Genomic DNA, 14,146 nt, shown 5'->3' with positions numbered 1-14,146 from the left:
TGTTTGTATCGAGGAGGTGGAACCTCCTTAGCTTTGTGATATGTCGGTCGTCCATGGGCATGTGGATCAAGTGGGAGTGCCCCGACAATAAATGCATCTGACAGACTATACTCTCCACAACCTTTGTTATTGATCTTCACGGTAGACAGGGTAGAGGCGAGGATGGTTTCTGGGTCATTATAAGTGTGGGATGAGCTGGCGATGGATGTGCCAATATCAATTCCAGGGCAATGGTTTGTATATGAAGCTTCAACCGCATTGCAGTAAGCAAAGGGTTCTGGATCGGCATGGATGGTTACCTCAGTGCCTTGATGCGGAAATTTGATGCACTGATGGTAAGTGGATGGAACGGCTTTCATGGCATGAATCCATGGGTGACCAAGGAGGATGTTAAATGGTAGGTTTAGATCAATAACATGGCAGAGTGTCTCTTGGATGACTAGCCCAACCTTGATTGGCAGCAAAATAGTTCCTTCTGTGGTTCTTTCCAAGTTGTCATAGGCTTTGATGGTGATAACCTCACTGATGATATCTGCCTCAGTATACCCAGCTTGTTTTATGAATTTTAGGGTGCAAATATTCAAGGCTGATCCATTATCTATCATTACTCTTTTTATAGCAAAGTTGGATACCATGATGGCTATGCGAAGCGGAAGGGTGTGATCTGGCTCAACCACGGGTATGTCGGTGGGTTTGAACGATAGGGCACATGAGGATGAGAGGTGTCCAACAAGATTACGAAAATCAGTAGCATTGATATCAAAAGGGACACGAGATTCTATGAGAGCACTATCAAGGATGTTCTTGTACACAGGACTAGTGCGAAGAAGGTCTAAAATGGAGATTTGGGCTGGCATGTTCCCAAGGTGTTCCAAGATATTGTACTGGCTTTTTGATGGAGCTGATGGTGTTGGTGTAACAGGTGGGCCTGCGATGTTAAATCGCGCTCTTCGAGTGGTGATTGCACACTCATTGTTTGGTCCTTGGATATTGATAACATTGACGGAAGGCTCTTTCTCGGATATACAACCTATAAGGCTACCATAGTCTATATAGGATGAAGTGTGGTCATTGTTCTTCCCATGCTGTTGGTTTGGCTGACGGTTGTTGGTGTTGTTGTTGTTGGTTTGGATAGGTGCTTTTCCAGGATTTTGGTTGTGGTGTGGAGGAAAAGCATTTTGATAGATCTGTAAGCCTGCATTGGGAGAGGTTTGGGCACCAACAGTGATTTCCTTCCGATCAATGAGGTCCTACACATAGTCTTTTAGTTTCATGCATCTGAGGGTAGTGTGACCTTTTACCCTATGAAATTTGCAGTACTCATTATCTTTGTACCATGCAGCTTTGGATTGGCTTGGGTCAATTTGCTGGGTAGGAGGAAATTTGATGAGGTTTTCTTTGACTAATTTCTCAAAAATGACATCCAATGGTTCACCAAGGGGTGTATAGTTTCTAGGTGTAGGTTGGAATCTAGGCTTTTGTCCTGCAGCTACATTGGTGGCATTAGCTTGATTGCTAGACCCTTGGAAGTTGGGTCTTGGATTGTGGTTTTGATAGCTTTGGTTATTCTGTTGTTGGTAGTTGATAGCTTGTTGATTTTTTGGTTGATATGGTGGGTTGGACTGGTTGTGAGAAGGACCAACAATATTCACATGTCTGGTGTCAGTGACGCCATCTGTTGCAACGTGCTTGTTTTTGTTCCAATACCTAGACTTGTCATTGGAATGTGATTGATTTTGGTTGGCTTCCTTGTAAAGCTTGAACACACCATCTTTAATGAGTCCTTGCTCAAGGATCATTCCTTTCTCTTTGATATCTTTGTAGGTTTGCAAACAGTTCATGGTCATGTGGTGAGCCAAGCTAGGATGGGCATTATCAATAAACATTTTCACAACATGGCGTTCTGGCAAGGTGCAGGATATGCGGGTGGTAAGGGTTTGCCATCTTTGCAGGTATTCGGCAAGGCTTTCTCCACCTTTTTGCTTGGTGTGGACAAGATCAACTATTGATAGCTCTGTTTCAACAAGATGGGCATATTGGGCTACAAATGCCTCAGATAATTCAGCAAAGTTTTTAATTGTGCCATAGGGGATTCTATAAAACCATTCAAGAGCTGGTCCAGCTAAGCTTTTGGGAAAAAGGCGCAAGAGGAAGACATCATTGTATGCTACGTCCTGGCAGTGCATGTAAAATTCTTTGATATGTGTGACAGGGTCTCCTTTTCCTCTGAATTTGTCAAATTTGGGTACCTCAAAGTGTTTGGGAAATGGTGTCATGGTAATGGCTCTATCAAATGGGTAAGGACACACATTCTCAAACTTGAATGTCTTCAAATCATTCCCTTCTTGGATGGCTTTTAGAGCTATCTTCATTTGCTCCCATTCTGAATTGATAGGTGATGGCTGGGGTGCCCCCAATGTAGGAGTTCCTTGAGGTAGGTATGTGCTGGATGGGGCCACTGAATATGGATGGCTATAAGGGATTTGCTGATAGGGATTGCACATTTTTTGGGCAGTTGCATGATGGATGACAGGTTGCTGAGGGGGAGGTGGCGCATATTGCTGCATGTGCTATGAGGCTTGCTGTTGATATGGGATTTGAGGTTGGGATTGAGGAACATAAGCTGGCTGTGGGATAAATGGATTGCTTTGTGGAGGTAAGGTATAAGATGGTTGAGAGGCTTGGGGAAAGGATCGGGGGGCTTGTGGGGTTTGACCAATATATGTGGGTTGTGCCCCCATTTGGGATGGTATCTGCAAATAATTGGTGGTTGGCTGGGGTGGTGGATTACCTCCTAGAAGTGGCATTGAAAAGTAGTTGGTAATTGGAGGTAATGGATTAGTTTTTGGTGGAGGTGGTGGGAATTGAAAGCTTGGGAATGGAACTGATGGGGTTTGATAGCTTTGTGGTTGGATTTGGAAGCTTGGTAGAGTGGTGGCAGGGGCTGGGGTCACTTGGGAGCTTGGTAGAAAATTGGTAGTAGCTTGTGGGATTTGATAGCTTTGTGGAGTGAGGGTAGTAGCTTGTAGATTTGTGGCTAATGGTATTGAGCTCCCAAGACCTAATGGAAATGATGGGATTGTGCTTTGGGCTGCAGTGAACAAGCTGGGGGTGATGAAAGGTTGATTACTTGGCCCCATGGGTGGCATCCCTGTTGTATATTGCTGAGGTTGGCCAAAGATGCTAGCACTGATTTGGGAGATGGGTGGATTTGGAAGGCTGGGTTGGGGAGTAGCAGCAGCAATAGTGAAGGGGTTGAACGGTGAGATGTTTTGGGTAAAGGGGGTTTGGAGCGGAGAGGTATGAACTAAGGATGGAGTGGTGGTGGCTGGGTTGGCTTGCGGCATGGAGATTTCAACTTGGGTGGATGATGGTATGTTTGGGTCTGTTGGATCATATGGATTGGCTGGAGGCTCTTCTTTTGGCATATATTGAGGATAATTTGGATCATAAGAGCCTATGGGTGGTGGTAGCTGCCCAAAAAATGGGTGAGATGGATCTGATAATGGAGGGGGTCTTCCAAAGTCAAAGGTTCCTACATTTTCCCTTCGAAAATTAGCCATGATTGTCTCTTTGTTCTTGTCTATAATGGCATTTACCAATACTGCATTTCCTGGTTGGTTCATGAAAGCTTCAATGTCAGTACATGATGGCATAGCTTTCTCTGGGCTGAAGGATGGCTGAGTGCTCAAGGGGGGTGAGGTTGTTCGATCCAAATGATAGGGCTCCATTGTTTCTTTCTTCTTGGCTAAGCGAGTGACGGGTGGCATGAAAAATGCTCCTAGGGATGAGATGCAATAATGCTGATGGATGCAAAAGCGGGAAGGCTTCTCTATGCAAATGATTTCCTAGGTTAAGGCAAAGCTATATGACAAAACCTAAGGAGGATTGGGTTGGAGATTCAAACTTCAAAGATATGTTGCCAAAGCACGAAAGGTCTGCTTTCCTATGTGCAAGCTCGGTGGTGATTGTGTCAACTTAAGGATAGACTGATGATCCTTTAGGAAGAACACGAGATTGACCACTTGTGGATCCCAACCTTTAGCTCAAGGTGATGAGGGATAACAAGTGACAAAGATGGATTACCCTAGACAAAGCTCCGTCAAAGGGATAACCTTGGTGAGATTGATGGATTTGGAAGATTTTTAGGAGTGGCAAACTTTTGGCAAAAGTGACAACAATTTTTAAGGCTTGGATGTGAGGTTTTGATTGCTGGCTAGATGGTTTGATTCTAAATGATATGGATAAGCTAATAATGCTTAAGGGGATAACCTAAGATGGCTGGCTTTTCTACAAAAATGACTCTAAAGTGAAGCTTATCCAAGAAGATGTGGAGAAACAAGGGTGTCTAATCATAGAAATCATGCCTAGTTGGTAAGGCATAAGCAGGATTAACTCCTGGATGTTGGCTAAATTTGATGGTGCGCTCTAACCAGGCCTCTTGAAGTGCTTCGTCGGTAGCTTTTGCCTCTGCTTTGTGGAGTTTGGCAATTCGTGGGCTTGGTGTTATTTCTTTTCTCTTGGCTGAAAGTTCTTGGTATGCTAGAGATGGTTTGAGTTTAACTTTGTGGAACTTCTGTTTGGGTTTGGGTTGCTCTGACATCAATTTCTGAATCTGCTTGGCTTTGAGAGATCTTGGTTGTTTTGCCTCAACTCATTCAACTTCTGGAATAGGCAGTGACTACGCTAAGTATGCCCTAAGCTAGGATTGACCAAGTTTGGCAAATATTTATTCAACAAATAAAAGATCAAGCAATAGATAGAAACAACCAGATAGAAGTTTTTGATTCTCAGAAAATGATACTTGCGCCAAGGAGTGTGTATGTTCTACAAATGTTTCGATCAGTCACCTCAAACACATTAACATCCTAGATGGTTGTCTACAGGGTTGACAGTTGGCTTAGCTAAGGAGTCCTCGATATACCCAAGGTACGTGAGGCCCAAATTTGTAGATGAGACCAAAAAGATGTCACACAGCCGAGAGGAGCGGTAACCCACTTCTCCTCTTTCACTTCTCAAGGGTATAAAGTTCCTTGAGGCTTAGCCCGAGTGACAAAATCTTGATCCCAAGAGAGGTGTCTTTCGATTCACCTTCCGATTCTTATACTCCGCCAGAATGCTGGAGTTGAGGTCGTCCAAGGGGTGATGAAATCCCCAAGCAGGCCTCCTAAAAAGAAACAAGGTTTTGGATCCTAATCTTATGCACCCAAGATGGCCTCGAAAGACGACAAGGGGAGAGAAGACTTGGATGACCTTGGGCTAAAAAACACACTTGTTCTTTTACCAACTGACGCTTAAGTTTTCTGATCTAGACTTTGCAAGCACTCATGTTTAAGATACAATGTTTATTCCAACTTGAAGCGCCAACAAAAGTAAATCGATCGAAGAATGAAAATAATAAGAAGAGTTAGGGTCAACAAAAGCAAACTCGCGCGCCCAGAGGCCCTCCACGTCAAGTATCGATTAATTTTCTTTAAGGCATTCAAGATTGAGTGTGAGTTTGTTTTAAGCCCAAAACAAATGTGTGTGAGATTCAATTTCAAGCGCGCGCCCGGAGGCTCTCCACGTCAGTTGTTGTTCAATTTTAGTGCCCAAACTTGAAGTGTGATCGATTTAATCTAGAGTTTTGATCATTTAAGAATTTTGATAAAGTTAAAGCAAACATTCAAAGACCAAGTGAGTGAGTTAGATTGTGGAACATTTAACACCTTTTTCAAGTAGACCCATCCCCATAAATGGCGCTGAGATTGCAACCAATGGTTAATATTTGATGGGTGATTAGAAAAGAGGTGAGTCCAAGGAACTACTCAAATTGATTTTTGCAAATTTGTATTTTAACTTAACAAGGTTTCTTAAATGTCCAAAAATCAAACTTTACCTAGATTGCAAAAAGAGATTTGTTTTGTTCAATTTTTAGAAGCTCCAAATGAAGTGTTTGATATTGCAATGGTTAATTGATCCTTAGAATTCAAGATTGGATTTGTTTTTTTAATCATGCATTCAAGGAAAATTTTATTTTAATCCATGGCATTCAAGAGTGATTTTAGCAACATGCATTCAAAGACAAGTGGTTAAACATTCAAGTGTTTTCTTTTGAGCATTCAAGATTGAGATTTTGTGTGTTATTTTAAGAACTTTGAAGTGCTTTGTTTTAACCTTAGATCATTCAAGATTTTGTTTTTGGACTCAAAAGTGAAAATGACTCTTTGGACTTTGCTTTTCATTCAAGATTTTGTGTTCTAGTTTGCATGTTTTAAGCCCAAAAATGATATTCCTAGATTGTCTTGATGCATGAAAAACCTAAGAAACATTCAAGATTTTGCAATAAGACATTTGTTTGGAACAAATAACAAAGCTTTTAGGACAATTTTTGACAACCATTTAGGACTCTTAGTTTTCATGAGATTTTTTAAAAGAACTTTGGTGTGCACTTAGTGTTGATTTTGAACCTTTTGAAATGGAAACTTGAAGTTCTTTTTAAATTCCCAAAAATGAAGTGTTCCTAATTTTGCATGAATGCATCTAAAACCTTGATGTTGCAAGGATGCAAATGATTAGATTGGTTTAGTTTCACTTGTTAAAAGATTTTTTCTTTCTTGCAAATTTTTAATTTTTCAATGGATTTAAGTATGATTTGGGGGTTCATTTTAAGCACTAAAAAGAAGTGTGTATGATTTTGCTTCCTTAAAAAAAAAAATGGCCAAGATCTCCCACAAGAAGAAGAAGAAGAAGTAGATGGAATAAGAAGAATATAGACAAGAAGAGGAAGAAGAATTTCAAGTTCTTTGTCCACCTATAAGCTTGAAAAATCTGCAAACACTATGAGATAGATTATGAGTTCCTTTGTCTTCTTCATGCTCATGTAGACCTACAAAACCAATTTATACAATCCTACCAATCACAAAAACAAGAAAAATTAGCCAAAATCAGAAAATGACATACAAAACTTGACTTAAAAAGCTAATGAAGATGACCCATGCGGGGTCCCACCGGGCATGCCAAAATGTATATGAGAAAATGTTAGTATGCTAATAGAAACCAAATTTAAATAAAGCTTCTACAAACTAAACAAAATTCATAAACTTCAAGATAGACTAAGATGAGCTCTTAATTGAGAATATGAGCCATTAATGGGCTCTCTCAATAAGAAGCTCTCTTGTTGAGTAGCTTTGTCTAAATAGATAGGATGTATGCTCAAGCTTTATGCTTCAAAAAGGGCTTCAATGGATGATTGTGAATTTTTGGTGTGGATAGATGGCTTTAGTATGGATTTGGCTCTCAAAATAGCATTATAACTTTACTTCATGGATTGTGTTATTTTGTAAAGGGGAAGGATCCAATTTATAGGCAAGAGGCTTGAGGGATTGAGGGCTAAGATGCAAGGATGGGAAAAAGCTCATGGAGGGCTTAGATTGCATGAGAGGAGAGCACATGGATTGTGCTTCTTTATAGCCAATCAAGGAGTGACACATGTCACATGGTGAGAGGATGGAGGAAAGGGCAAGGATGAGTCAACAAAGGAGGCTCAAGAGATAAAATCTTCATAAAGACCCTCATAATGACTTGTAAGAGCAATAAAAGGGCTTGTAAGAGTCATTTATGACCTAGTGGACTTCATAAAGTTTTATGGTTGAGATATTTTGAAGGTGATGAGAGCAAATTCGACTTGGACTTGATTAGAAATGTTTTAAGCTTGTTTAGGCTTGTGCAAATGATTAGAGGATGGATTAGGATGGTTTAGGATTAGCTTAAGGATAGGCAAGTGGATGGCATTTAATGAGGGTGGGTGAAGGAAGAGATATATGTTAACTTTGGCTTGGGTTAGTAAGTTTTAACCCATGTTTAGGGAATGTGACAAGGTTAGGAGGGGATTAGGATTAGGTTTAAAGACATCTTCTAGAAGAGTCTAGATTTTGGATGAGGATAAAGACTTTCTAGAATAGTCTAGAATTTCCTAGGATGAGGATGAAGACTTTCTAGAAGAGTCTAGAACTTCTTAGGGTGAGGATAAATTAGATTTTTAGGAAATAAATAAAGTTTTATTTATTTCAAGGGTTTGGGTTGAGGAGATATTTATTAAAACTTTTTTAATAAACACGAGGATTAATATTTAATTTTAATTAAATATTTTGAGTTGGGGTTAGGGGTAGGAAATGATGAGATTAGCCTTTAATCGAAATTAAAGAAGGATTAGAAGATTTTGGAAGAGGTTATTGGTCATAAGGAAATTGGCCAATTTTTGGGCAAAAAATAAATTTTTTATTTATTTTAGGATTTTTGGTCAATTTATTAATTAAATAATTAATAAATAAGGAAATAATGTTTAAATAAGATTTAAACATTTTTGGGAGGGATTCCTTAATTAAATATTTTTAATTAAGATAAAGGGATTCAATGGCATAAAAATTAATTAATTAATTAAATAATTAATTAATTAATAAATGATGATGTCATCAGGACTTTTTCAAAAAATAAAAATACTTTATTTTCTAAAGGTTTTTAGGTGTCTACAGGTTCATGTCAACCTTTCCAAGTTTATCAAACTGAAAATGTGTGAATCTAGATAAGTCAAAATTATTATTTATATTCTCACACAAGTTGTCCAAATTAGAAGAAATACTATGACTTACCACTTTGAATTGGCTATTGTCATCAGATTCTATCCTTTCCTCATTTGATTTGGCTGGAGCAATGTATTTTCTCCTTTGTTTCTTCTAAGAATCACCTTCATTGCTAGATGTCCTAGCTCTCTTTCACTTTGGTTTTTCTACTTCTTGAGCCTTCTTCGTAGTAGCTCTTGTGTTAGCCCTGGTAGCAAGAACCATAGGCTTAGGTTGTGTAGGTTTTACTACCTTCTTTGGTTTTTTTATTGCTAGAGATTTAGCTTTCCTCTTCTTATTCTCTGTGGCTATAGGTTCTTCATTGGCTTCTTCTCCCTTAACACCTTCTTTAATTTCTACTTCCTCTCCACCTTGGTATTCTCCTTGACCTTGAGTTATGTCTAGTGGTGCTTGGGAAGGTACATCTTCACCTTCTTCATCATCATCTTCATTGTCTTCTTCTTCTTCATCTTCTTTTGCCCTTTCCCAAATGTTTCTTTGAGCTTCTTAACAATTTTGGTCATCTTCCTTATTACAAAGGCTATCTTCAAGTCCATATTTATCTTAGACTTGGCTACATCATAGTTACCAAAGGCTATAGCCTTCTTCTCTACTTCTTCTGCCAAAAAAGTAGTAATTGTTGTAGATGCCTTGTCCACATTTATCTCATAACCTAGAGGCTTTAGCCATCTCACCCTTGGAACACTAGCCTAAACATATGTGAAGTTAGTATCAACTAGAAAGAAAGGATTATTGAAATGCTTCCCAACTAGTGATAGTGGTATCCTCATTCTTTATTTCATTGACTTCTTAAAGTCTTCAAAGTAGCTAGTCATTATAGAGTACAATTTTTCTCCAGGTTGCTTAATGTATTCACTTATCTTCATTGCAATAGATCTATTTTTCTTCTATGAAACTTTACCAAAAGAAGGAAATGTGTTCTGCACATAGAAAAATATACAAACAAGTACTGAACCAAACTTGCACTATGCACTCTTGGTTTTCCTTATGGCTCCCAAGTTTTCTAATAACTATTGTAACTGTAACTCGGCAAGGTCATACAAATGATCCTTCTTGACTATCTTGTAGCCTACATCAACAACAATACAAGGTACATTGTTCAATCTATTGGATTGAAAGAATTTTTGTGCAATTATCCTTATTGCAAAGTTGATTAGGGGATCTATGATGGTGGCAAGTGTCACCCCTCTCTTATTCCACACCAACCCTATCTTTTTTCTCAATAACCTCTTTTTCATCACTTCTCATGGTCTTAGGCTTGTCTAGGGTTGGATATCTTGTTACCCTTTGCACAATCCTCTTGGTAATCTTGATAGATCCATCCTCTAACCACACAAAGTTGTCATGAATCCTACTCCAAACAATATTTATCCACTCTGACTTGAAAATGTTGGATAAATCTAGGGCATACGTTAACCCTTTTATTTATAAAATCTTATATTCCTCCTTAAATATTTTGTTTTCACATAATTTTCCATATTAGGTCACTCATCTCCATGTCACCTATGCTTCCCACCTTACATGTGTAACAACATCGTAATTCTTGAATCATTAAAACTTGTGGTGGTATCATTGATAGTGCACTAGATGGGTCTTGTTTGTATGTAATGTCAGAAATTGCTCTAAAGTTTGGTTGTATAATCTCATTACTAATTAATTGAAGATTTAAAACTTCCTTTCCCTCTTTAACCTTAGTAGTAGAAGAACTTGATGCCATATTGATTACCTAAGGTTTGCAAAAATCCAAACATTGTAGATCAACACATGATAAATACCTTTATAAATCTTCTGAATGGTATCAAACATTGGTTGAATCTAGTCTATAAATGCTTGGAATGATCTTTTCAATTTTCTTTAAGCTCTTCATGCTCTCTTCAAATTTGAATGATGTCAAATGAACCAAAAATTGATCATATAGCCCTTAAAACTTCATAATTAATGCTCAATGCTTACATAGATGTAAGCTCATCTTCAATAGTAGTTCCAACTCACTTGACTTCCATGTAATTTTCTTCATTCTCAACAACCACTATGAGCTTGACCAACACTATCACCTATGATAGCTTGGCATCAACTAGATTTCACTTAGTAGCTTACGTGAAACTTTTCATGCTCAACAAGAACATGAAAATTGACAAAACTTAAAGATTTCTTCTAGGTTCTAAAAAAAACTTTGCATCTTTCTTCATGCTTATATAATATATCTTAGAACTAAATCCTTGGAATTGATATATGGTATATCATTTAAATATTAGTCCCACACATGCCTCTTGATTGCTTAATTGGGGGTGATCTGATCACTTGACCCATTAGGTGAAGTGATCCCATCTGAACTTAATGTATTGTAATCTTCCTTTTTCTTCCATATTTTATTCATTTTCACTTTGAATTCTTCAATTTTTGCCTTTCCTTTGTCTTTTTTGAGCTCACTGCTCAGTGCCTTTGACTTTGTTGGACAATGTCTCCTTATGTGATTAGTATTTAAGAAACTAAAACATGTAGTCTAACTTAACCATCTATTCTAATCACTTCTAAAATGTGTTCTTATGCAATTCTCAGGAACATGTCCATACTCTTAACAATAGTGACAACTATACCTAGTATTATAATCCCAATTATAAGAGTTACCGTTGTGATTTACCTTTGTCTACTTATTCAATGACCACTTGGGCTTGGATCTGTACTCATATACTTTACGTCCATCTTTCTAATAGTTGTATAAGTATCCTTCAAATATTTTTGTTCTCATGGTCTTGGTTCAGCAATCACGTACCTGATGTCCTTGCTTTTTGCACTTATGGCAGTGACCTATGGACTTCTGCTTAGGATTCTGATTTGTAGTCTTATTCCTGTAAACATTAGCAATATGTCCAAATTTTTCACAATCATGACAAGTAATTTTGGAGTCATTACCTTTGTTACTTCTTTCTTCAGCACTTTTACATGATTATCCTTGTTTGGTGCTAGTGTATCCTTATCTAGGAGTATCATCATTGAATCTGGGGGATCTCACCAATTTATCAAAGTACTTGATGATTTCACTTGGCTTGTTGAAACTTTCAAAAAATTAATTTTCCCTTATTAGATCATTACTCAATTTTTCATTCTATAATTTCAGGGTTGTGATCACAATGTCTTTACCATCCAATTGCATGCCAGCAATCCTTTGCACTTCTGATGTCTCTTCTTCCAATATGTTGTTCAATATCCTTTTGTCATCTTCAATCATGACCTTCTCCTCTTCATCTTTCTTTTTCTTCTTAGTCACCTCACATAGCAATATTGATTCGACTTCTTGTTCTATCCTAAGATTTCTGACCTCTTTAGCTAAGATTCTATTCTTTTTTATCAGATCTACAAATGTTGCATCAAATTCACTTGTGTTTCCATCTGCAAATAATTTAGTAGTGTCAATCTCTTCAATAGATATCTCTTTCCTTCTCCTCAATGATCGCTTCAACTCATCTCTTGCTTCATTCAACTAATGTAGGGAAAGCTAGATTTCAATCTTCTAGTTCTCAATAGTCTTTCCCAACTTGTAGACTTCCATCTTTAAGATATTTCCTCAAAGTTCGAAATCTTTCCTTTCCAAATAACCAACACTCTAATACCAATTGTTAGAAATACAATAGGGAATGTCAACTCTGAGAGGGGAGGAAGTTAATTAGAATTACTTCAAAACTTTAACCATAAAATCATTCACCACACATCCATATCACTATTGTGCATGTAAATTGAAATACCAAATTAAGAATATACATCCATAGCATGAAAATAAATAAATATTCACACATATGACACAAGATATGATTACATAGAAACCCTCCAATTAGAAGGTAAAAATGGAGTGGGGATGACACCCACAAATATTCACTACTACAATTGTAAAGTGTATCTAATGAAGGTTACAATATTTGATCATGAAACATTATCTACCTTGTGAAAGGTATGCCCTATTAGAGGCTTACAAGATTCTTAGATCTTACCCTGTTAAAGGATTTTGACACCTTGTTAGAAGTGTGCCCAGTTAAAGGACTTCAACTTACAATGAAGTAAGCACCCTATTAAATGATTTATAATAGCTTATTAAGACCACTCTATTAAGAGATTTAACTAATTAACCTATTAGAATGTCTCAATAATGATCCTATAGTTAGCACTCTATAGCTAGACAATAGATCACCTCTTTGCATGTATCCTTGATCCTCCTCTGATCAAATGTATCTCTTCTATCCTCTAATTCCTTTCCTCTATTCTCCTCTAACTTATTTTTCAATTCATACACTATGATCACCCTTCCTTAGTCACACTTTAATGCTTTATTTATGCATGTAAACTTCTCTCTTAGCTCACACCATGTTTTAGGGTTTACCTTCCTTTAAGAAGACCTAGGTGACTAGGGTTAGGTATGAATCAATGATTTTAATTTATCCATGTAGCCGCTCAATTCATCCCTTCAACTAATTGGCTACATGTACTACATAAGGATTCTCAATTAAGATTCATTCTTCTCATCTAGGATTGTAAAAAAATCCTTAAGTTATCTCCAAAATGGTCTATATAGTAGTTTGTGTCATTACAAAGAACTATGTCAAAACTATTTTAGTTGACATCTAAAGTCCCTAATGCTCAGCATCAACTGCAACTCAACAATACCATCACTCTAGATTTGAATCACTCAACAAAAATTGACTTCATGACACTTGAGTAAATCAAACTAACTATTTAATTGACACTTATTGAGTATCTCACTTCACATGCATTACTTGTTTGGAATTAACTAAGTTCTAACTTGTAAGTGACTCAAGTGTATGGAATCTCATATGTCCAAAAAATTTTGAGATCAATATTGATTACATGAGGGCTTATTAGAAAATAATTTCTACTAGTTACAATAAAAAGGTCCATCCTCATAAGTTTTACGTAGCTGAAATTGATCTTCGAGAGAACTTCAAAATTCAACAAAATAGGGAACAAAAAAGAAAATTTGAGCCTAATTGGCTACCTCTTTATATCATCACAACCATGTATGGATGTATTTCATATTAGCTCTCTACAACTAAAGGAGAACAACTTATTGAACCTATCAACATTCTACATCTAAAATAGTTCTATGCCTAATGCTCTTTGGTCTCAGGTTTTTGTATATATCAAATGGTCCTAAAAAAATCCTTAAAAAAAATGTCCTCAAAAAAATGATCATCGTAGTGAAAAACTAGTAATAGGTGCTTTGATGTATAACCAAAAAAATCAAAAAATACAACAAAAAGAAAAAAGTCTTCAAAAAAATTTGCCAAGTGGTGAAAACATAGAAATAGTCTCTACTTGAGACCCTTGAACCGATGTCTATTAGTCTCGCTCATTCCACAACTATATTTCCTAGCTCATAATCATCTTTTTGTCCTAGTCTAGGGGGCATCATTGCTTAGCTTATATCAGGTCTTTCATGAATTAGGACTCCTTTACAAATTTATCTAAAAGCCAGTCTTTCACAACATGTTCCCCCATTGACATCAATTGTTTCT

This window comes from Cupressus sempervirens, chromosome 10 (assembly GCF_028749045.1).
Source record: "Cupressus sempervirens isolate cs-2001-9-10 chromosome 10, ASM2874904v1, whole genome shotgun sequence".
In the NCBI taxonomy this organism is placed as follows: domain Eukaryota; kingdom Viridiplantae; phylum Streptophyta; class Pinopsida; order Cupressales; family Cupressaceae; genus Cupressus; species Cupressus sempervirens.
Note: the sequence above shows the minus strand (reverse complement) of the source record.